Genomic DNA, 21,764 nt, shown 5'->3' on the forward strand with positions numbered 1-21,764 from the left:
TTTGACTTTAATGATAATTGTCACTTAGCAGTTCTTGCCTTAAACTAGTTGCCTTTCACTTTTTAATTGGGATTTTGTTAAACTGTTTTTTGTTTGTTTGTTTGTTTCACTGTGTGGCTTGTGGGATATTACTTCCCTGACCAGGAATAGAATCTGTGGCCCCTGCATTGGAAGGGTGGAGCCTTAACCAGTGGACCATGAGGGAAGTCCTGCTTTTCACTTTTATTCTTGAAGACTGTTTGGAAAAAGACAATCCTGTTAGAGATAAGCAACAGCTATCTACCTAATGCTGCAGTGCACTGGGTCTTTTTTTTTTTGGCACCATTCCCTTGTGTTCTGGGGCTGAAGGCAGCCTCCATAATCAATTGGTAGGATGTTTGAGTCTTGACCAGCTGTAATAAAGAGCAAAGGTGCTCTCACACAACCTCTACTTTGGCTTACAGCTCTTAGGAAGAAAAGACTCTCTCCACCCGCAAATGATGAAGGCAGGCTGACTGGAATGGAGAAGAACATGTTCTGGAAATTTAGCTGTTTTATTATTCAAGATGCGTTAATGTGTGGTTATTCCATTTGCAAAGGAAAAAGCCTAATTCATTTCTATTATAGTCCAAGTACCCAAATTAAGGGGAAAAAAAACCCCATCAAGTGTTATAAATCGATGTCAGTCAAGACCCTGACAAAGCTTACCCCTCACTTGTAGTAAATGGGAGACTAACCCGTTTACTAGTTATGTGTAACTAGTACACATACAACACAATGAACTGTGGCCACAACAACTGATATCACTAATGTCCCAGGTGGAGTGTGGTTAAAAACCACCTCCTGTGCTAAATTTTCATGTGAGAGAGGAACTTTCATACAGACACAAACCAAAACTTCTTACTTGATGGAAAAGACACGAGTTTAAATTAGAAGCTGAATGAATTCAACAGCCCACAATGTAGTTTCATAATTATATTGCTTAGCCTTAGGTTCTTTAGAAGCTAACATTTCTCTGCTACTGCTGCTGCTAAGTTGCTTCAGTCGTGTCCGACTCTGTGCGACCCCATAGACGGCAGCCTGCCAGGCTCCCCCGTCCCTGGGATTCTCCAGGCAAGAACACTGGAGTGGGTTGCCATTTCCTTCTCCAAAGCGTGAAAGTGAAAAGTGAAAGTGAAGTCGCTCAGTCGTGTCTGACCCTCAGCGACCCCATGGACTGCAGCCCACCAGGCTCCTCCGTTCATGGGATTTCCCAGGCAAGAGTACTGGAGTGGGGTGCCATTGCCTTCTCCACCAAGAGGTATGTAGGTTGTGTTTCCTTTTTCTCCCTTCTAAAATACTCCTAGAAGAGATGCTGTGAATGTCACATACGTTTTCAGGCTACACTTATGGTCTTAAAGGGTAGGTGTGCCTAATTTCTTATCTTACCAACTAAGCACCCTCATGAGGAACCTATAAGGCAGAGAAAAGGCTCTTCCTCAAAGGTTTGGATGGGTCTTTTGGCTGTTGGTGGCAGTTGGTAGTTACTGTACTTGGAGGTTAGCCATCAAGTGAACTACAAGTCCCTAGTGCTGTAGAAGAGCAAGCCTCCTCTCAGTCTTCATCATGGAAAAGTTATGCTTGTACCCAGCCCAAGTAAGAGTCGACTATGAATTCATGCATTTATGTCGTATTTTATTGCATTCTCTCTACAGATCAGTCATAGTCCTGGGGATTCATTAGTGAACCTAAACGACTAATCCGTTTTCTTATGGACTTTACAGTCTAGCCAGAAGACAGACAAAACTATGGAGTTTATTAGTTGATAAATTCCATGGAGAAAAATCAGAGAAAGGAGGATAGAAAAGGGGTGGTGGTGTTATTAAGGTCTGTGAAAGGTGGTAAGGGAAAGCCTCATTGAGAAGACATAGGAGATGGCCATGCATCTTAGCCATTGGGGTAAGAAGCTTCCAGATGGTATTGTGGCCCCAAAGCAGGGTTGTGCTTGATGTGTTCAAGGAGCAGCATGGAGACCAGCCAAAGAGGGAAGGACAGAGGAAAAGCCTTTGGAATAGTCTGGTGTGGCAAAAGGGACAAGATAGAGAGGCTAACCAGAACCATCTGTTTCTCCTGGTTTTAGATGTGAATGAGTGTAAAACTGGCCTGGAGCTGTGTGGTGACAAAACAGAATGTGTCAACAGGGTTGGTTGACCCTTACTGAATAATATAGTATTTCATCCTGCATACCACATTTTCATTCACTGTTGAACTTCTATTTCCAGGTTCTAGCTATTATGAGTAACACAGCTGTGAACATTCATGTCCATGTCTTTGGATATGAATATTAGGTTTTTCTTGGGTAGATTTCTGGGAGTGGAGTTACTGGGTCAACTGGTAATTCATGTTTAACTTTTTAAAGAAACTGGCAAACTTTCCCAAAGTGGTTACACTATTTTGCAATCCCATCAGTAAAATAGGAGGATTCCCAGTTTTTCCATATTCTTGCCAAAGCTTATTACTATCTGTCTCTGCTATCACAGCTCTCCAAGGAGCTGTGCTGTGGTATCTCACCATGGTTTTAATAATCCCTTCCCTCCCTAATGTGAGTGATCTTCAGCATCTTCCATGTGCTTGCCTGCTAAGTCACTTCAGTTGTGTCTGACTCTCTGCAACCCCATGGACTGTAGCCCACCAGGCTCCTCTCTCCATGGGATTCTCCAGGTAAGAATACTTTTTGCCTGAAGTGGGTTGCCATTTCCTTCTCCAGGGGATCGTCCCAACACAGACATTGAACCTGCGTCTCCTGTGGCTTCTGTGTTGCTGGCGGATTCTTTACTGCTGAGCCACTGAGCACATGGGGAAGCCCATGTGCTTTTGGGTTATATATTTCACCACAGAAGATAAGTGACTTTTTGATTGCTGTTTTCTAAAATCTCAAGAAAGGAAGATTATAAACTTCCCTAGAGGTGGAAGTAGAGGCCTGTCCTATTCATGTATTCGTTTCTGATGGCTGCTGTAACCAATTACCACAGACTTGGTGGCTTAAAAATAGCATGTGTTCATGCTTTTACAGACCTGAAATCTGACATCAGTTTCGTGGGGCCAAATCTGGATATCAGTAGAGCCTCCGTGGAAGAATCCATTTTCTTGTCTTTTCCCGTTTTTAGAGCTGCGTTTTTTGCTTTCTTTAGCCCATGACTCCATCTTCAAAGTGAGCTGAGTAGCATCTTAAATCTCTTTCTCTGCTTCCTTTGTAATGTGGTTTTTTAAATCTCCTGTACTAAAAGCTCCCTCTCCCTCCCTCTTATAAGGACGCTTGTGATAACATTTAAGACCTACCTGAGGAATCCAGGATAATCTCCCCATCTCAATTCCCTTAACCACACCTGCTACGTCCCTTCTGCCTTATAAGGGAATATCCACAGGTTCCCGGAATTAGGACCTTGATATGGCTGGGAGCCATTATGCAGCCCACCAGTCACTAACCATCCCTTAAACCAGCTTGGCCTCACTAGCTCCGCACTTGGAGTTGGCTTGTCCGGAGGAAGACCCTGATGGGGGAAGCGTTTTGGAGGCACAGGTAGGCCCTGGAGGGATTATTTATACTGCAGCTCTCTCACTTTCCCCACTTGCTTATCGCCTCCTAAGACATGAGGAGCTGAGGGCATTTGAGAGCTGGGGGAGGCTGCCAACACTGTCACCGCATGGTGTGTATGGGGGTGGGGTGGGGAGTGGGCAGGACTGGAACTCAGGGCCTCGGATGCTCGCGTACTCCCGGTCCCTGCTTTTTCCCCACCACCCCTCCAGGCCCTCTTCCCCCGGGCGGGATCCTGGGGTTCCGAGGTGACCCACTGTCAGTCTCGGCAGCAGGCACGCTGCGTTCCCGCGCGCGGCCAGCAGGGGTCAGCATCCTCCGCGCAAAGGGCTGCCGGCGCGCCGTGGGTCTCCCGGCCTTTCTTCCAGCCCCCGTCAGTTTTGTTTGTGTTGCTGCGTCACGGTCTTAGGCGCCCGGCCTTTTGCGTCTTTTTTAGTTCTCACCCGGACGCGTCTTTCCCCGGTCCGCTTGACATCTCACCCTAGACTAGGCAGATAGCCGCCTCTTGGCGTAGCAGCCGGCGAGTGGGCTGATGGCGGGCTGAAGGGAGGGGGTTTGCTCCTCCGCCCGGCCTGGAGGAAGAACGGCCCCGTCCCCAAGGCCAGCGGGAGTGTGTGCCTGGGTGTGGTCGTGCCGGGAGGAATGAAGGGCGCAAGGGTGGGAGGCTGCGGTTTCTTTGCGCCCTGAAAAGCCCAAGGGAGGACTTCCTGGTAGCAGTGACCTCCAGACGGTTTTAACTGATGTAGGATGGTTCAACTTACAATTTTTTGACTTTATGATGGTGTGGTAGTGATATGCATTCAGTAGAAACTGGATCTTGAAGTTTGAATTTGGACCTTTTCCCTGGGGCCGGGGCCTCTGCAGCCCCATCACGAGGGTGAACAACTCATAACCAGTCTGGACCTGAATACCATTTGTTTTTCACCTTTAATACCATATTCAATAAATTACATGAGATGATTCACACTTTGTTATGAAATAAGCTTTGTAGTAGATGATTTTGCCCAACTGTAAGTGTAAAGCAAGGCTAAGCTGTGATGTTGGGTAAGTTAGGTGTATTAAATTCGTTTTCCACTTAGGCTGTTTTCAATAGGTTTATCAGGACCTAACCCCATCGTTCGTGCAGGAAGATCTGTATTAGATTTGGAATGAATTCATCACTAAGCTCATGAGAGCTTCCCAACCGGACTCTTGACCAAAGTGAATCTGATTGGGAAGTCTCCATGGTTCCAAGTGGGTGAGTGCCCATCTCCAGAAGGTGGGGGTGGGGATGGGCTACCCAGTGGGAATTTTTTAGCCCTGGGGCAGAGTAGTGGGCAGCAACAAGCTTTTGTTATAGGGTGTGAGCCAAGCCTGTGATTAAGGCCTTCATCCAACTGGCTGCTCTCCCTCTTGTTTGTGGCCTGACCTGAAGTTTTGCCCCCCCCACCCCCACCCCCACCCCCACCCTCCAGCAGCCTCTGGTCGCACCACTGCTTTGCCACAGAACCCAGAAATGGCTGTTCTACTGCAAAGGAGCTAAGACCTTAATTTCTTGGACCAGCATCTCCCGCATGGCTTATTCCTCTCACCTTCAAGAGGACGGAGTGATGACCCAGGTGGTGAACACGTGGATTTTAATACTAAAGAACAGAAGATGTTTTGAGTAGAATACCCAAGATAGTTGGGCCTTCTGGAGAGGCTCTTGCAAAGAGCTGGTCAATTAGCTAGTATCTGCAGCAAATCCAGGCCAGGGCGGTGCTTAAGGGTTCCTGGATACTTGTGAGCATGACAGAACACCTTCAGAACACCCCAGAAACACCTTCAGACACTGCCAATATGGAATCCTGTAGACAGTTCAAGGAAAAACTAAATTCTGGTTTAGAAGTAAATTCACTTCAGTCTTTAAAGAGGATTGACAATCTGTTATGAATAAAGCTGCTATGAAGGTTCATGCACAACTTCACTTCACTTGGATGACTGTTTAGACGTACAATTTGGGGATCATGTAGTTTCCATGCTTGTAGAATTTCTGATCAAAAGTTGTGAGATAGTTGAAGAATTGCTGCCCTCAGAGGTGACAGGGAGAATGCCAAAACAATCTACTCCCTGGTGAGATGCTGGTGTTACTGGGAGTAGATTGTTTTTGTGAATAATGAGCAGCATATCTGTGTGCATGTGTGTTGGGAGGGGGTTGCCTTCCATGCTGTCTCAGAGAGGCCAGGGCACTCCTGTTCTTAGGGCATCTGCTGTGGCTGCAGAGAGGCAGGGCCTTGTCCTGACCCCTCAGTGGCCCACTGAAATCTACATCCACTTGGGCTTAGGGACTGTTTCTTTGGAACTTCTTTATGGTCAGCTTGATTCAAGGTAAAGTCACTTAGAATTAAGAGGCCTTCTACTGAAGGCCAGCCTTGGGTCCCAGACACATAGCATTCATGCAGGGCCATGTTTCTGCTTCCTAGCCAAGTTTCTTGACCAAGTCCCTACATGGAGCACCCACTTTCTTATCCAGTTCATTTTCCTGCCTGTCACAGCAAGAGACTTCTGTAGAGAATCAAAACAGGGTGAAGACTTTTAATTTCCATCAACAGTGCCAAAACTGCCTTATGCAATAACTTAACTTACAAAACAAACTGTCCTGCTTAATTGACTTTTCATGTGTTCCTAAACAGAGGGGGGGCGGGGAAGAGGACATTCACAATCAGCCCAAATATCATTGAACGTTATAAAAAGTATCATCTTGCTGTAAACATTGAGTGCTACATTTTTCTCAGGCCCTGATGAAGTGGTTTTCCTTCCATAAGCAAGGCAATAAGGACAAATCTTAAAACCAAAAAAAAAAAAAAAAAAAAAAACCAAACCTAAAAATAAAGGGGAATGGAGCTCATGGTCTGTTCAGTTACAGGAATAACTGCTAAGAGCCTCTGTTTTCTACACCAGAGTGCAGACTGTTACACGTTGTTTAGCCAGGCCAAAGTATGATTGGGTCTGGTGTCAGGAAAAGCATCTACTAGCCCTCCTGTGATATTATTTAATCCTCATAAACAAACATGATTGTTGCACACACCTTCCAGGAGACAAAATTGAGGCTCCATGAAGTAGACTAGCTGTCCTTCTTCCCTTTTCTGCAATTTAGTGGTTCAGGTGAGCTGATCATGGAGCCAGTGGGCCGAACACCCCACGGTGTGACTCAGTGAGCTTTATGGCTTCTCTCTGCCAGTGTCCCCACATGTTTGTCATAAATGTCTTGAGGCCATTGGCTATTCTTAGCCACAAACCCTAACTCCCTTTTACTAAATAAAAGATTTCACCTTTACATGCCCTCTCCCAGAAGTTGGTTATTAGGCCTGGGATTTCCACCTGAGTTTTAGAGTATCAGCATCTTCTTTCATTTTCATCCACTTTGCACAGACATAGCTGCTCAGAACCTATCAGACAGACCCCCAAACAAATAATGTCCTGAAGGTTGTATTTTTTTTCCCAGTTACTTCCTTGAATAGTGGTTTTCTGAAAGTTCTTTCCATATGGGCTGCAGATACCTCCTCCTCAGCCTTTCTGGCTCCTGCGGAACCTGCTGTCCCAAACCTCCCTCACCGCCAGGGGCCACCTTAGACCCAGATGGGAAGTATGTTTTGACTTCCACCAGCGCTTCTGCACCAAGGATCCCAATGGTCTCCGTGTCTTTTGTGGGATAAATGTGAGTCCACAGAGTCAAGAGGAACTCCTTCATTCTTAGGCCATGCTTACATCATAATTGCTAGCTCTGCGTGCAGTTCTTGTGGGGCTGTGTGTTTTCCTGGGGAAAATTTTTTTCCCTGTGTACCATCTTTTTTTGTTTTATAAGGTAGAACACCATTCACTCAATTTGAAGCTCAGAAAAAAAATAGATGCTAAGTATTGTCCCTGGCCATTCCTGCTTTGTGCAGCTTATTTGGGGGGCTCCTTTAGGTATCCCTAGTACTAAATTCGGAGAAGGCAATGGCACCCCACTCCAGTACTCTTGCCTGGAAAATCCCTTGGACGGAGGAGCCTGGTAGGCTGCAGTCCATGTGGTCGCTAAGAGTTGGACACAACTGAGCGACTTCACTTTCACTTTTCACTTTTCATGCACTGGAGAAGGAAATGGCAACCCACTCCAGTGTTCTTGCCTGGAGAATCCCAGGGATGGGGGAGCCTGGTGGGGTGCCGTCTATGGGGTCACATAGAGTTGGACACGACTGAAGTGACTTAGCAGCAGCAGCAACAGTACTAAATTATGAGTAGTTATTATTACCAGAAAATTTTATAGGGTATTATTTGTAAAATGGTTATTTTAATGAACTGGCAACCTATAAAATGATTATATCGATGATTTTTCTAAAATAATAACAAAGCACAATTGTTGCTTCACTTTTTGAACTGGAAGACTAACCCCCTTGCCTTATTCAATTCTATTTTAATTTGATGAACAGCTGCACATGCACCAAGCTCCCAGGAAAATAAAAATGGGATGATCCCTACTTCCAGTAGGGCAGGAAATGGGCACTAAAATGGTTAACAATGTTGTAGGGGAAAAAAAGCATGTAATTTTGGTTGGGGGGATGGGGACGGCTTTATGGAGTAAGGAGGTTTTGAAGGGTGGAGTTTTGATGGCGAATAGAGTGGGACAAATTGAGATTCAAAGCTATAAACTGGTGAGTACAGATTCCCCACAGAGGAACTGGGTCCTAGGATCTCTGGCCAGCCCCTTGGGTCTGTTAGTTCTCGTCAACATGTTGACCTTCTGGAATTTGGGAAAACACAAAGTACATCCAGGGCTTATGTTCTGAACTCTGCTCTCTGGCATACAAATATGTTCAAATGAGCTTTGGCCTGGTTAGGATTTGAAGTGGCCAGGCTAACCCAGGGAATGGGAGGTGGAGGTCAGTGTGACTTGAAACCTGAACAGACAGCATGGAGGTTCTGTGGCTCCAGTTCAGCTCCCCTAAGCCTGGGTGCTGGTTCCCTGTGGGCAGGTGTCTTGCTTGGTCACGCAGCCTCTTCTGCTGGACCACACCTACCAATAAAGAGGGGCATCCTGAAGGTGACGACCTCCCCTCTATGTGGCCCCAGGAACTTGACTTTTTCAGGGAAATGCTGTGAAGGACTCCAGAGATGACCAAGTCCATTGTTGGGCAACGTGTGGCCCAGGATTGAGGATGGCCCAGGGTCACCTTACAGCACGGGTTAGCCAGACATGTCCCTGACTCTCATTCCAGGCCCCTAGCACCCCATCTCTGGGGTGGGCCTGGGATTTTCCAGGTCACAAGGTCTCTGGCTGATTCAGACTGAGAACGCTCTGAGTCAGCCCCCTGCATTCAGTGAGTGGACTGGGGTCTGATTGGCAAAGGGATCTGTCCTGAGACTAGGATGAGAGCCCAAGGCTGGTCATCACACTTGGCACCCGTTCCTCACGCCTACCTTCCTGTCACTGTGCAGACCTGGAGTTCAGGTCCTGAGCGTTCAGCCCTGGCTGCCAGCTCAGTGGGCTGTCGGTTGCTGCAGGAGCAGAGAAGCCAGGAACTGGAAACTGAATCCTGAAATTGGCCCCCTAAGACTGATTCTATGTTTTCAGCCTGTGATTTCCTTATGAATAATCCCCTCCTCCATCCAGCCCCCAGCCCTCCCCTATGGCCCAGCTCTCTGCCCTCAGCTCTGCCCCTACATGTGTGCACATCTTCATAAACACCCACATCACACTCAACACTCTGAGACCTCAGGGCTCTCAGGCTCCTCCACCGTGTGTTCCTTGCATCAGAAAGTGAACAAAGACGAATGTGCCCTGAAATCAGCATTGAAAGACTGAAGTTGCAGCCCTGTGCAGCCTTGAGCCCATCAGCGCCCTTCTCTGGCCTATGGAGGATGTCACTCAGTGTTTATCACTTTGCCTTCTTATTCTGGATTAGATCACCCCACCCATGACCTGGAAGACAAGGCAGACAAAACCAACTCCTGTTCAGTGTGTCACGGGGACCCCGATTGTTTGATTTTGCTGCATTGGGTCTTTGTTTCAATGCACAAGCTCCTTAGTTGTGGTGTGCACGCTCAGTGTGGGTGTAGTTGCCTCTCGGCACGTGGGATCTTAGTTTCCCTACCAGTGATTGAAGCGACACCGCCTGCATTGAAAGGCAGATTCTTAACCGCTGGACCACCGGGAAGTCCCAGGGACCCCTGGTTTTGCTCACAGTTTTCTTCCCCACAGTTAGCACACCGCTGCCACATAAAGGTACTCAGTGAGTATTTGTTGAATTACAGATAAAGGTAAACGTAGAGGCATAGAGATGCTAGAAATCAGGGGGAGCCCTGGAGCTGAAAAGGGCTTCCCTGGTAGCGCAGATGGTAAAGAATCTGCGATCCCTGGAGAAGGGAATGGTAACCCACTCCAGTATTCTTGCCTAGAGAATTCCATGGATAGTGGAGCCTGGTGGGCTACAGTCTGTGGGATCACAATGGATCAGAAATGACTGAGTGACCAACATTTGAGCTGAAAAGGCCCCTCCAACTTCAGCTCCAGAAAGGCAGTAGGAAGTACCTGTGTGAAAAAGGAGTGATGTCACCTAAGAAGTTCCTTCATTTCAGAAAGATCCCCACTGCCTTGCGGAACTGGTTAGTCATTGACAAAGGACAAGGATCGGACAGGGAAGGAACCTTCTGAGGAGTTAGCCAGGAGTGTGGGCTGTAAGTGGCTTCCCTGGTGGCTCAGAGGTTAAAGCGTCTGCCTGCAATGTAGGAGACCTGGGTTTGATCCCTGGGTTGGGAAGATCCCCTGGAGAAGGAAATGGCAACCCACTCCAGTACTCTTGCCTGGAGAATCCCATGGACGGAGGAGCCTGGTGGGCTACAGTCCATGGGGTTGCAAAGAGTCGGACACGACTGAGCAACTTCAAGACAGCAGGAAAACCCAGCATGCAGTTTAGGATCCCACTGGGAAATGTTAGGGGTGGGGGCGGTGCTGCAGTTGGTGCTCTGAGCTGAGCGGGTGGGGAAAGCAGGCGGAACATCTCTGGGGCCCCGGGACGCTGAGCATCCTGTGTAGAAGCCCAAGCCTGTTTGCTCCTTCTTGGTCCCAGATGCTGAAAGGCAACAGAGAAAACAAGGATCCTAGGAAGCAGTCCAGAAACATTCAGTGTCTGCTGGGAAGTCAACCCAAATGCAACAGGAATGTGACTTGCTGTGTTCTGAGAGTGGGGAGACCCGACAGCACGTGGCCACGTGAGGAGACTGTAAAAGAGGCTTGAGTTCAGGTTTGCTGTGTGGGTGAGAAGGAGTGTTCCTGCTGGGAGCTTCCTGATACACCTGGAGGGGCAGCTCACTCTCTCCCTGAGTTGGAGCTGAGCTCCCTCCCTGGAGGCCTTGGGGAGCAGCCCATTTGAGGGATCACTGAAGAGGGGATCCCATTTGAGGGATCACTGTGCCCCACTGAAGAGGGGACACAGACTGAACTGACTAGAGGACCTGAGTGAAGGCCTGGCCGGGACTGCCTGCTCCAAGTGCATCTCCATCATTTCTGTCTGAGACGAAGGGCTCCTGAAACATGAAGTTAAAGCACATGGGACCAGAGCGTGACTTGCTATATCGGGTGGAAGGTGTGGGTGGCTCGGCCACTCAGTTGCACGTGGGGACCACTCAGTGTCTAGCCCAGTGTTCTCAATCCTGGCTGCCCAGCAGAATCACCTGGAGACCCCTTTCTGAAAACCTCAGTGCCAGGGTCCCAGCCCCTTTTTTTGCCTTTGTTCAGTTGTCAAGTCGTGTCTGACTCTCTGCGACCCCCTGGACTGCAGCACACTAGACTTCCTTGTCCGTCACCATCTCCAGAATTTCTCCAAGTTCATAGCCATTGAATTGGTGATGTCATCCAACTATCTCATCCTTTGTTGCTCTCTTCTCCTTCTGCCCTTAGTCTTTCCCAGCATCAGGGTCTTTACCAATGAGTTGGCTCTTCACATCAGGTGGACAAAGTATTGGAGCTTCAGCTTTAGTATCACTCCTTCCAATGAATATTCAGGGTTGCTTTCCTTTAGGATTGACTGATTTGATCTTCTTGCTGTCCAAGGGACTCTCATGAGTCTTCTCCAACACCACAGTTGGAAAGCATCAATTCTTCAGCACCCTCTCAGCCCCCATGTTCTTAGTTGCTCAGTCATGTCCGACTCTTTGTAACCCCATGGACTGTAGCCAGCTAGGCTTCTTTGTCCATAAGGATTCTCCAGGCAAGAATACTGGAGTGGGTTGCCTTGACCTCCTCCTCCAGGGGATCTTCCCAACCCAGAGATCGAACCCAGGTCTCCCGAATTTGCAGGCTGATTCTTTGCAGTCTGAGCCACCAGGGAAGACCTCTCTAGACATTCCAATTTAATAGGTTCCAGTTGAGACCCAGGCACAGCTAGTTTTAGGGTATTACTATTAGTAGTTTTAGTTTTTTAACTTTTTATTCTGAAAAACAAAGTGAACAGAACAATATTTCCTCTCCTCTTTGACACCCGCCCCCACTGACCCTGACCCATTTGCCCATCACCCTGTTTAAACAATTTCCAATTCTTGGAGCCCAGTCTGATGGCAGCAGTTCCTCCACCAACTCCCCCCAAACCTGCCCCTGCTGACTTGGAAGCAGCAGGGCATCCCAGGTGGTTCCCGTGTACAGACTGGGTTGGGGCCTGCAGATCTGGTCCAGTCTCTTCTTCATACAGATATGCAAACTGTGGCCCAGAGAGAAGAAAGGCCTTGCAAACATGCCACAAAATGTCCCTTCCTACTTTAACATTCTATAAACTTGTGAACTTGGAAGCACCGTAGAGACTTTCAGAGAATCTTTATCAGAGCATGTCTGAGAAACCTCACCCTGGTACCAAGCCTCTACCTGGGGTAGAGTGGGCCTCTACCCCAGGTGCCAACAGAAGTTTCTTTTCTTCTGGTTCCTGGCAGAGCTCCATCCAGCTTTGTTCTTCTTAGCCTCATAGCACTATTGCCCACTGGTGGCCCTTTGTGAATGCTCTCAAGCTCTCAGCCCTTTGGTTGAAATTCAGTGTTTCTGTTTTGGGGACTGCAGGACCAGGTGGGGCTGTGATGATGCGGGGCTGGGAGAGCTGGGAGTTGGTGGCCCGAGAGGCTCCTCCAAGCTCCCGAGGCATGGAGGCACGTGTTCACAGAGGTTCCTGCTCTCTGAGGATTGGGTGGCAGACCCTGATGTGGGTGCCTGCGGTTGGCCTCTCACACGCCACGTCTGTCTGCTTTTCTAGTCAGAGTACACGTCCTCACTGTGAGACGGCCATTATTGACTCAGGACCTCTTTGGGAGGAACTGAATCCTGATCGGATGGGTCTGACTCCCCAAGGCCAGGGATCCCTGGTGGTTACAGCAGCCCCAGAGTTGAGGGAAGCATCCAGGCTTGGAGTGGCTTTGGTCAATGTGTAGAGGATGGAGTTGTTTCCTCTCCTGCTTTTCAGGTTTCCTTCTGTGTCATCCCTCCAGCTGGGGTGGGCCCTGATCCTGGTGTTCTTCCATGCCATCCTGCAGAGGCGGCCAACACCACCTCCCACCTGCTCTACTAGAGAGGCTGTTGTGGGGGCCAGGGCTATGTGTGGGTCAGGGAGGTGGGGGGCATGTCAGCACACTGCTTCACAGGTCCACACCCAAGAATGAAAGGATCAGGGACCCCACATCTTACTTGACCTTTAGCCTGAAGTCCCAGGGACACTCATATTCATTGTCTCAAAGCAGTAGCTTCCAGGAGAGTTACAACTGGGGCCCTGACTCAAGCTCTTCCTGTGTTTGTCACCTGCTGGTGGAATCTCCAGATCACTGGATAGAACTGCTGTGCATTTGAGTGTTGAGGGAGTGGGGTTGTCAGAGTAGGAACCGGGTCTCCATCACAGACACACCTCCGAAAAGAGGGAGGGGGGCAGAGTAAGATCCCTCCCTGTGAGAACCATATGATCCAGCTAAAAGGCAGAGCAGGTACATGGGAGATCCCCAAAGATGCTTAGATTTCTGTATGCCAACAGGTCTGACCTCAAGGATATATATTCACTATCTCTGTTGGGGAACCAAGTAAAGGCACCTTCAGAGTTCACGGGAGACTTGCTAGAGATGGGGAGGAGAGCGACAGAGCTAAGTAATCGTCTTGGAACAGAGAACGTAACTTATGAGCACCACACCCCATCTCTGAATGTGCACCGTGGAGTTGGCTCAGTTCTAAGTCATGTCAGGCTCAGCCACCTCTTTTACCTTCTGTCGGGTCATCCCCAAAGGGCCACGCTGCATACCACCTTTATTTTTCCAGAAAGGTACACATGCCCTCGTTATTTCAGGCACACATGTAATGTTTATTTTGTGTAAATTTATATGCTATAGAGGCAACTCTTAGTATAATATATAAGAATGTATATACTTTTCTAAAATGGCTAGTTGCATAGTCCAGCCTCAGGTTAGACCTGGTGGATGTGATTGGGTTCAGCTCTTCCTTCTAAATGGGCCCAGGGTGGTATTGATGAAGTAAGCAAGGCTGGGAATTCACCTGGCCCTCTCACGTGTGATACAGGGGACGTGCATATTTTGCTAAGACTTTTATCTTCATTTTCAAACTGCATGGACTAATTTAGCTTCTTGCTATGGTTGTTTTCAGTCAATTCTTTTTTTAAATTGAAGTTAGTTGATTTACAATGTTGTGTTAATTTCTGCTGTACAGCAAAGTGATTCAGTTACACATATATATACATTTAAAATATTCTTCTCCATTGTGGTTTATCATAGGATTTTGAATATAGTTCTTTGTGATGTACAGTAGAACCTTGTTGTTTATCCATTCTTTGTGGATATATATAATAGCTTACATCTGCAAACCTCAATCTTTCACTCGACCCTTTCCCCCAACACCCTCCCCCTTGGCAACCTCAAGTCTGGTCTCTATGTCTGTGAGTCTGCTTCTGTTTCATAAATAGGTTTATTTGTGTCATATATATTAGAGTCCACATATAAGTGATATCATACGGTATTTGTCTTTCTCTTTCTGACTTCACTTAGTATAATAATCTTTAGTTACTTTCATGTTCCTGCAAATGGCATTATTTCATTCTTTTTTTATAGCTGAGTAGTATTCCATTGTATACATTAACCACATCTTTTATCCATTCATCTGTTAATGGACATTTAGGCTGTTCCCGTGTCTTCACTATTGTGAATACTGCTGCTGTTAACACCGGGGTGCATGTATCTTTTTCAATTGGAGTTTTGTCTGGATATATGCCTAGCAATGGGATTGCTAGACCATATGGTAATTCTCTTTTTAGTTTTCCATAGTGGCTGTGCCAACTTATATTCCCACCAGTTGTAAGGGGGTTCTCTTTCCTCCACATCCTCTCCAGCATTTGTTATTTGTAATTTTTAATGATGGCTATTCTGACTGGTGTGAGGTGGAAACTTGTAATTTTGATTTGTATTTCTCTAACAATTATTGGGCTCCAAAATCACTGCAGATGGTGACTGCAGCCATGAAACTAAAAGATGCTTACTCCTTGGAAGGAAAGTTATGACCAACCTAGATAGCATATTAAAAAGCAGAGACATTACTTTGCCAACAAAGGTCCATCTAGTCAAGGCTATGGTTTTTCCAGTAGTCATGTATGGATGTGAGACTTGGACCATAAAGAAAGCTGAGTGCCAAAGAATTGATGATTTTGAAGTGTGGCATTGGAGAAGATTCTTGAGAGTCCCTTGGACTGCAAGGAGATCCAACCAGTCCATCCTAGAGGAGATCAGTCCTGAGTGTTCACTGGAAGGACTGATGTTGAAGCTGAAACTCCAATACTTTGGCCACCTGATGCGAAGAGCTGACTCATTTGAAAATACCCTGATGCTGGGAAAGATTGAGAGCAGGAGGAGAAGGGGACGACAGAGGATGAGATCATTGGATGGCATCACGAATTCAATGGACATGAGTTTGGGTAAACGCCGGGAGTTGGTGATGGACAGGGTGGCCTGGCGTGCTGTGTTCCATGCGGTCGCAAAGAGTCAGATGTGACTGAGTAACTGAACTGAACAATTTTCAATGTTGAGCATCTTTTCATTCGTATAAATTGCCAATAGGCCATTTTCTTGTCTGGAAAAATGTTTATTCTTCTGTCCATTTTTTAATTGGGTTTGATTTTTTTGTTGTTGAGTTGTATGAGCTGTTTGGAAATTAAGCCCTTGTTGGTCATGTTGTTTGCAAATATTTTCTCCCATTCTGTACGTTGTCTTTTCATTTTTTTTATGATTTCCTTAGTTAATTATTTTTATCTCACCCTGTTTTGTTTGTTTTCTAAATGAAAAGTCCAGAGATTTACCTGTTGGTCCAGTGGTTAAAACTGCACTTCCACTGCAGGGGACATGGGTCCCTGGTGGGGGATCTAAGATCCCACATGCCTCACAGCATGCCCTCCCCACCACCCCAAATCCAGAGATTGCTTTGCCCTGAAAAATGGAAACATTCAATGGTGTTACCCAATTAGGATTTCTTTCCCTCACTTTCAGAGTTCATTCTAAGAAATTTTATTTCAAGAAAACAAAAATGAAAATAAAGGTAAGAGTTTCTCATTCTGCTTGTTACCTGTTGCCAGTGATGGCAGGCAAATAGCATTTGGAGACTATCCGGCCATTCTGCTGCATGTAGCCGGTGAGGTCAGGGCAACAGGAGGCGGCGGCACGTTCCTGGCTCCTGAGTAGGAAAAAGTATAAGGAGTCCCAGGTGGCTTTTCTATTGGCTGGAGCTTTGTGGTCTTCAGGAGAGGATATGTCTGGTGCCCCAGAAGTGGGCTGTCTCTTGCCCTCACTGCCTGGCCGGCCTGGGTCTGGCTGGCTGGCTGCCAGTTTGTCCAGTCTCTCTCCCTCCCCCTGCCCTTGAGGAAGCCCTTCCCTGCCCCAGCATCTCCACCTCTGTATTCTGATGTCCTCCTGGCCTTGAACACTCTTTCAGAGTTTGTCTTCTCTTTTCCCTGGCTCCCAAAGTAAGGTCACCTCTGAGGCCAGCAAGCTGCCTTCCTCTAGGTCTTCAAGCTCTAGGAAGATGGCCCTACAGTTGTCTTATTTTCCTTTGGCATAATCAAGCCTCACTAGTCATCATCCCCTGCCGCACTGACCACCTGTGCCTATGGGGTAAGGGGGCACCTTTGCTCTCTCTGTTCTGAGCACTTCCCTCCCTGTTCCTCCACCCCTGGTGACTTCATTCCAAGGCCCTGAGGCTTCTCTCCCAACTCACCAGATACTGGAGCCAGCTCTGGAGAGAGAATTAAGTGGACATTTAAATTGATACAAAGACAACAAGCAAATATTCAGTAAGGTTCTGACTTGAATCCTGAGATCTAAATTTTCCCATGCAAAGTGCTCACTTCCTGCTTCCCAAATTCCCCTGCCTGCTACTGCAGCCCTTAGAGAACAAACACCCACAGGTGGAGTGGCCTGTGGCATTGACAGGTGCCTAGGAGAATGGAGGGCCTTTCAGACAAGGGACAGGCTGAGTCTGGCCACTGGGGCAGGAAAGTGGTACACATGGGGAGAAGAGGCCCGTCTGCCTTGCTGTTCGCGACAGTTTCTGGACAGCAAAGTATTTAGTGTCTGGACTCTTCTCCAAGGGCTACTGACTGCAGTAAGGCTGTGGTGTTTCAGCCCATCTGGCAGAGGGACTCTTGGCCCTATGAATACGCCTTTATCTTTACTAGAGCAGAGCAAAAACTCAAACACAGAGAGGCGGACTCCGGCTGGAAGAGGGGAACTGGTCTGTAGCCCCAGGAGCAGCAGTGTTAAAGTAGGACTTGGCGAGGTTTCATCCTCTGCAGTGGGTAGCTGAGAGTGTGGGTGGGAATACTGATGTTTTGTTCAGAGAAGCAGGAGGAATTTATAGTTCTTTATGGAAAACAGGATAGGTTAGCTCACTTATTACTCAGCCAGCCTTTTCAAGAATAACACAGGCTTAATGCTAATCTAAAAGCATTTTCCAACAAAGGCCGTAAAATGCCAGAAAGACCCTAGAGACACCACAAACAGCGCCCTTTCCAGTAAAATAAGGGTGGCCATGGAGAAACCGCTGTAGAGCCAGGGCACTTTCCCTCCTGCCTGGAATTATAGCCCCTTCATCGCCTCTGTCTGTTTTATTACTGCAGAATTTAGGCTCAGCATTATTTCAGTGCACTGCTGAGGAAGTCAAATGGAGGGAGAGAGGATGTCTGTTTATTGGCTCTGGCTGGCATCTCCCCTGTCTGCCTCCCAGTAATGCTATTTGGGCTTACTCCAAGCTTCAGGGAGTGGACAGAGGCCAGGGCTCTAAGTCCTGTGGGTTATCACTCTATGATTCCAACTCACCAAATCCAAGGCAGTGTATTTGCTGATCTGCCTGTACCAGAGGTCCAAGGTCAACGCGGGGCGGAGGGGGGGGGGTCCCTCCAGTGTTACTTCTGCTGTTATGGACGTTAGGCAGTGAGAGCTGGAAAACTGCTTTTGGTTCTCCCGAGTGCTGTAGTGTCACGTCGCCAGTGCCTAGGACTATGTTAGGCATAGTTGGGAGATAAAGAAAATGCACACAACAGAAATGTTGTGCTTCCTTCGAGAAGCACACAGAGGTTTGAGAGATCAAGACGAACACTTTCGAAACACAGACAGGCTATATCAGGGTGGCAGTGAAAGACTGCCTTTTTTGGAACCTGACCCTGACTGGCCTCTCAGGGAGGCAAAGTGCAGCACTGCAGGAGACCCAGGAGTGGCCACAGAGAAAAGTTCCTAGAGAGACCAGAACTGCCTCAAATGGTAAGAACCAGACCCAGAGATGGGAAAAGTTCAGGGCACAGGACTGACACACATCAGGTGGTCTCTCTCTCTTCTATTAAAAGAATGCTAAATAATAATAGCCAGCATTCCCTTTGTCTCAGACACTGTTCTAGTTTCTTTAACAAAAGTAGGTTACTTGATCCAATAATGCCGTGAAATCAGTACTGTTATTATCCCTATTTTATGGATGGGAAAACTAAGGTATGAGGAGGACCTAGCACACAACCAGAACCTGGGTAGCTGACTGTAGAGTTAGGTGCTTGATCATGTTCTCCGATGCTCCCTGTGGGGCTGAGTTGAGGATCTGGCCAAGATTTGGGAGCTGAGAACAAAATGGAACTGAAGCAGAGGTGCAGACAGCCTGTTCTGGAAGGACATCCAACACAGAGGACTGACACCCAGGCCTCACGGCAGCAGAGCCAACATGACACTTCCTCTCTCCCTCACCCTCCAACTTTTTCTGACAATCCCTCATGGTGAGCAGGTGGGCAGACCATAGCCACCCAGGTTTTCACACAGTCCCAGGAATACCAGACTGAGATGGGTGGGCAGAGACCATATTAGCAAAGAATATGTTGGCAGAATGAATTACCTGATTACTTCTTGGAGGGATCACACGGGCTGGGCTGGGCAGTGTGATATGGACTCTGCTTTCTTTGGAAACTTGCAGAAGAGAGAGAGGCAGGTGGGACTTCCTGGAGGAGCCTAGGCTTGAGTTGACCATTGCAGAAGGAGTACAAGTAAGTGGCAGGGTAGGGGCTTCCCAGACAGGTGGTGGGCAGGACCTTGGTCGGTCCCCAGGTTCGTGCAGGGACCTGGGATGGCCACACTGAGGATGGGAGGGGGCCAATGTGAGGGAGTGGGGAGGCCTTCAGTGTCGTGGCCTGCCTGTTGGGCTTTGAGGGTCCTCCAAGAGTCCAAGCAGAGAGCTGCAATCTCCACAAATCCTCATTCACTCTCTCCATGTAAAACTGAAGCAGAGGAGGAGAAAGAGAGAGAAGCTTTTTATTTTCACTCTGTAAGAGATGAAACTTCTAAAATAGTTACTTTTTGCAATCCAGCTCCTTTGATAGGAATTGTGCGCATAGGGATATTTAAATGAACTCTATATCTGTGGTGAGAATAGCTCCATTTCTCTTCAGTGTTTGCAGCCATGGTGTTCTGTGTCCACAGGCTTGCAAATACTCTCCCAAAGCTCAGCCTTCAGGCTGCTTACCCACCCACTCCAAAGCTGCTTCTCTCTCTAGAACAAGATATGCTATGTCTTTCTTGAAGCCGGGAAAGCACGGTAACGTTCCTACATAAAATATCAGCAGCTAGGGACCTTAGTTGAATTAAACAGGAGGCAGCAAATTTGGGAACTGGATAATGAGCACCTACAGCATGGCAGATACGGAGAAATACAAGCATGAATAATTCCACCCCTTTCTTCAAGAGGCTTAGGGCCCGGGGAACCCACATGGTAAAAGACAGCCCATGGCACCCTCAGAGCTAGTGGAGGGGGCACTGACTTTTCCAGTTTTAGCACCCAGAGTCCTAGATCCCAGGAACACTTCCCCAAACCCACGCCCCAATCCCTGTCAAGTAGGGACTGTTGTTCACCCCAGTAGGAGGCTGTGACTGTTGGAACTGACTTATTTCTCACCTCATTCCTTGCCTCCATCCTCACCTCTACAAACAGCCTTTTGAAATAAGCTCACATTGCACTTAAAATAATAAAAATTGGTAATGAAAAGAGCAACAGTAATTTATTCTTTACTAGTAGTTCTTAAAGGGGGTCAGAATATGCGCTGCCCCCCCCTCCCAAATATGCCATTTTGAAATATGGATTATTTTAAGTTGAAGGCAATTGAGAAGCAAAAGTTGCAGGAAGAGTTCTCTGCCCTCCCCTTATCCATCTAAAAGCAAGGCATAAATTTCTCTTTTGAAGACATACCCATTCCCACACCAGCAAGAGGAGAGCGACTCTTATCACCAAGAGTCAGCACCAAGATGAGTGTGCATAAGCAAACCTTACTAAAATTATCCTTATCTTCCACTGGTTTTCCACATATATTTCATTGTCACTTGCCCATAATTTATTGTCCCTTGGAGCCGAAGCCCTCTCTCCCTTGCTAAGGCCTATCTTTTTTGTGAATTCTGTGCATGTAAAATATTAATAAGTTTGTATGCCTTTTCTCCTGTTGATCTGTATTTGTCATTAAATCTGAAGTCCCTCAGTACTGAATCTAAGAGGGTGAAGGAAAAGTCTCCTACCCCTGACATTCTCAACCTTGGCTACTGATTAGAATCCCTTGAGCAGCTTTTAAATCACATCATCACGCAGGACCCTCTCCAGAGTAATAGGTCAGGCTCTCCCCAGGTGCTGTATAGCTGGGGTGAGAAACACTGCCCAGGGTTTAGGATGCCAGGGGGAAGCAGTGCACAGGGGTTTATTTAAATAAACCAAATAAGCCAAAGCCTGGTTTATTTCCTGGAGTGATTTCAGCTTCAGACTCAGATCAGAAATCACTCATGGATGATGCGGACAGATTCCAAAGGTAATAATGCAGATGCTCACTCCACAGGGACTTTACAGTTTCTGTCATGGGCCACTTTGTCAGGAAGTAGATAGAATGCAGGGCTTCTCAGGTGGTGCTAGTGGTAAAGAACCTGCCTGCCAATGCAGGGGACGTAAAGAGACGTGGTTTGATCCCTGGATCAGAAAGATCCCCTGGAGGAGGGCATGGCAACCCTCTCCAGTATTCTTGCCTGGAGAATCCCATGGGCAGAGGAGCCTGGTGGGCTATAGTCCATAGGGTCGCAGAGAGTCGGACATGACTGAGTGACTTAGCATGCACAGACAGAATGCGGGTGAAGCACGCCCTCACAGTGGGGCTCACTGTGTCTTTTTTGGAGGGACAGCTAAGCTCATGAGGTCCTCTTTGTTGGGCCTGGGAACCCAAGATGGTCCTCCCCCCTGACCCACAGCCTCTTACTTTGCTTCAAGAAGTTGTTCTGAGGCTGTTTTCCAGGCTGCCACTCCCTGGCGTTCTGGTTTTTCCATTTGTCACCTCTGTGAGAGAAATTAACAGTTTTGCCAGACCCCGTATAAACAGGAAGGCAAGCTGTTAACAAGAGCCTCCTGCCCCCGCTGCCAAGCCCAGCACTCACGTTTCCTTCCTCAGAGCCTGTCAATTGTAGGGAAGAGAAAGGCGAAGAATGGACCCTCTCCGGGCACTGTGTGGGTTCTCTTGTGGCCACTTGAATGCCAGTGTAGGGGCTCGCTGACAGCTGGGTCTGCAGCTGGCTGGTTTTGTCTGCTTTTTGAGGGACAGCCAGGGACAGTCACTGATTAAACTGGGAACAAAGCAAGACTGCAGGCGTGGCTGCTCACACCAGTGCCGCTGAACAGCAGAGAACAATTAATTGCCGTGTTGTG

At 47.6% G+C, this 21,764-nt stretch overlaps 2 long non-coding RNA genes across 3 annotated transcripts in view; one reads left to right on the forward strand and one right to left on the reverse strand.

Annotated features, from left to right (window-relative positions):
• Positions 1 to 3,358: 3,358 nt before the first annotated feature.
• The window catches only part of LOC123328541, a 123,649-nt gene continuing 105,243 nt past the window's right edge, over positions 3,359 to 21,764 (forward strand). The window contains exon 1 of the long non-coding RNA XR_006639802.1: positions 3,359 to 3,538. This is a non-coding gene — a long non-coding RNA (uncharacterized LOC123328541). The remainder of the gene's footprint in view (positions 3,539 to 21,764) is intronic.
• On the reverse strand, positions 15,489 to 21,666 carry LOC112578083. 2 transcript variants are annotated; one of them, XR_003102308.2, is made up of 6 exons: positions 21,497 to 21,666; positions 21,322 to 21,398; positions 18,936 to 19,314; positions 17,882 to 18,061; positions 16,134 to 16,241; positions 15,489 to 15,714 (listed from the first exon to the last, which is right to left on the reverse strand). It is a non-coding gene; the product is annotated as an uncharacterized LOC112578083 (long non-coding RNA). The 2 variants fall into 2 exon arrangements; XR_003102307.2 differs by lacking the exon at positions 15,489 to 15,714 and having other exon boundaries at positions 15,855 to 16,241.

Source organism: Bubalus bubalis, chromosome 12 (assembly GCF_019923935.1).
Source record: "Bubalus bubalis isolate 160015118507 breed Murrah chromosome 12, NDDB_SH_1, whole genome shotgun sequence".
NCBI classification, from domain to species: Eukaryota; Metazoa; Chordata; class Mammalia; order Artiodactyla; family Bovidae; genus Bubalus; species Bubalus bubalis.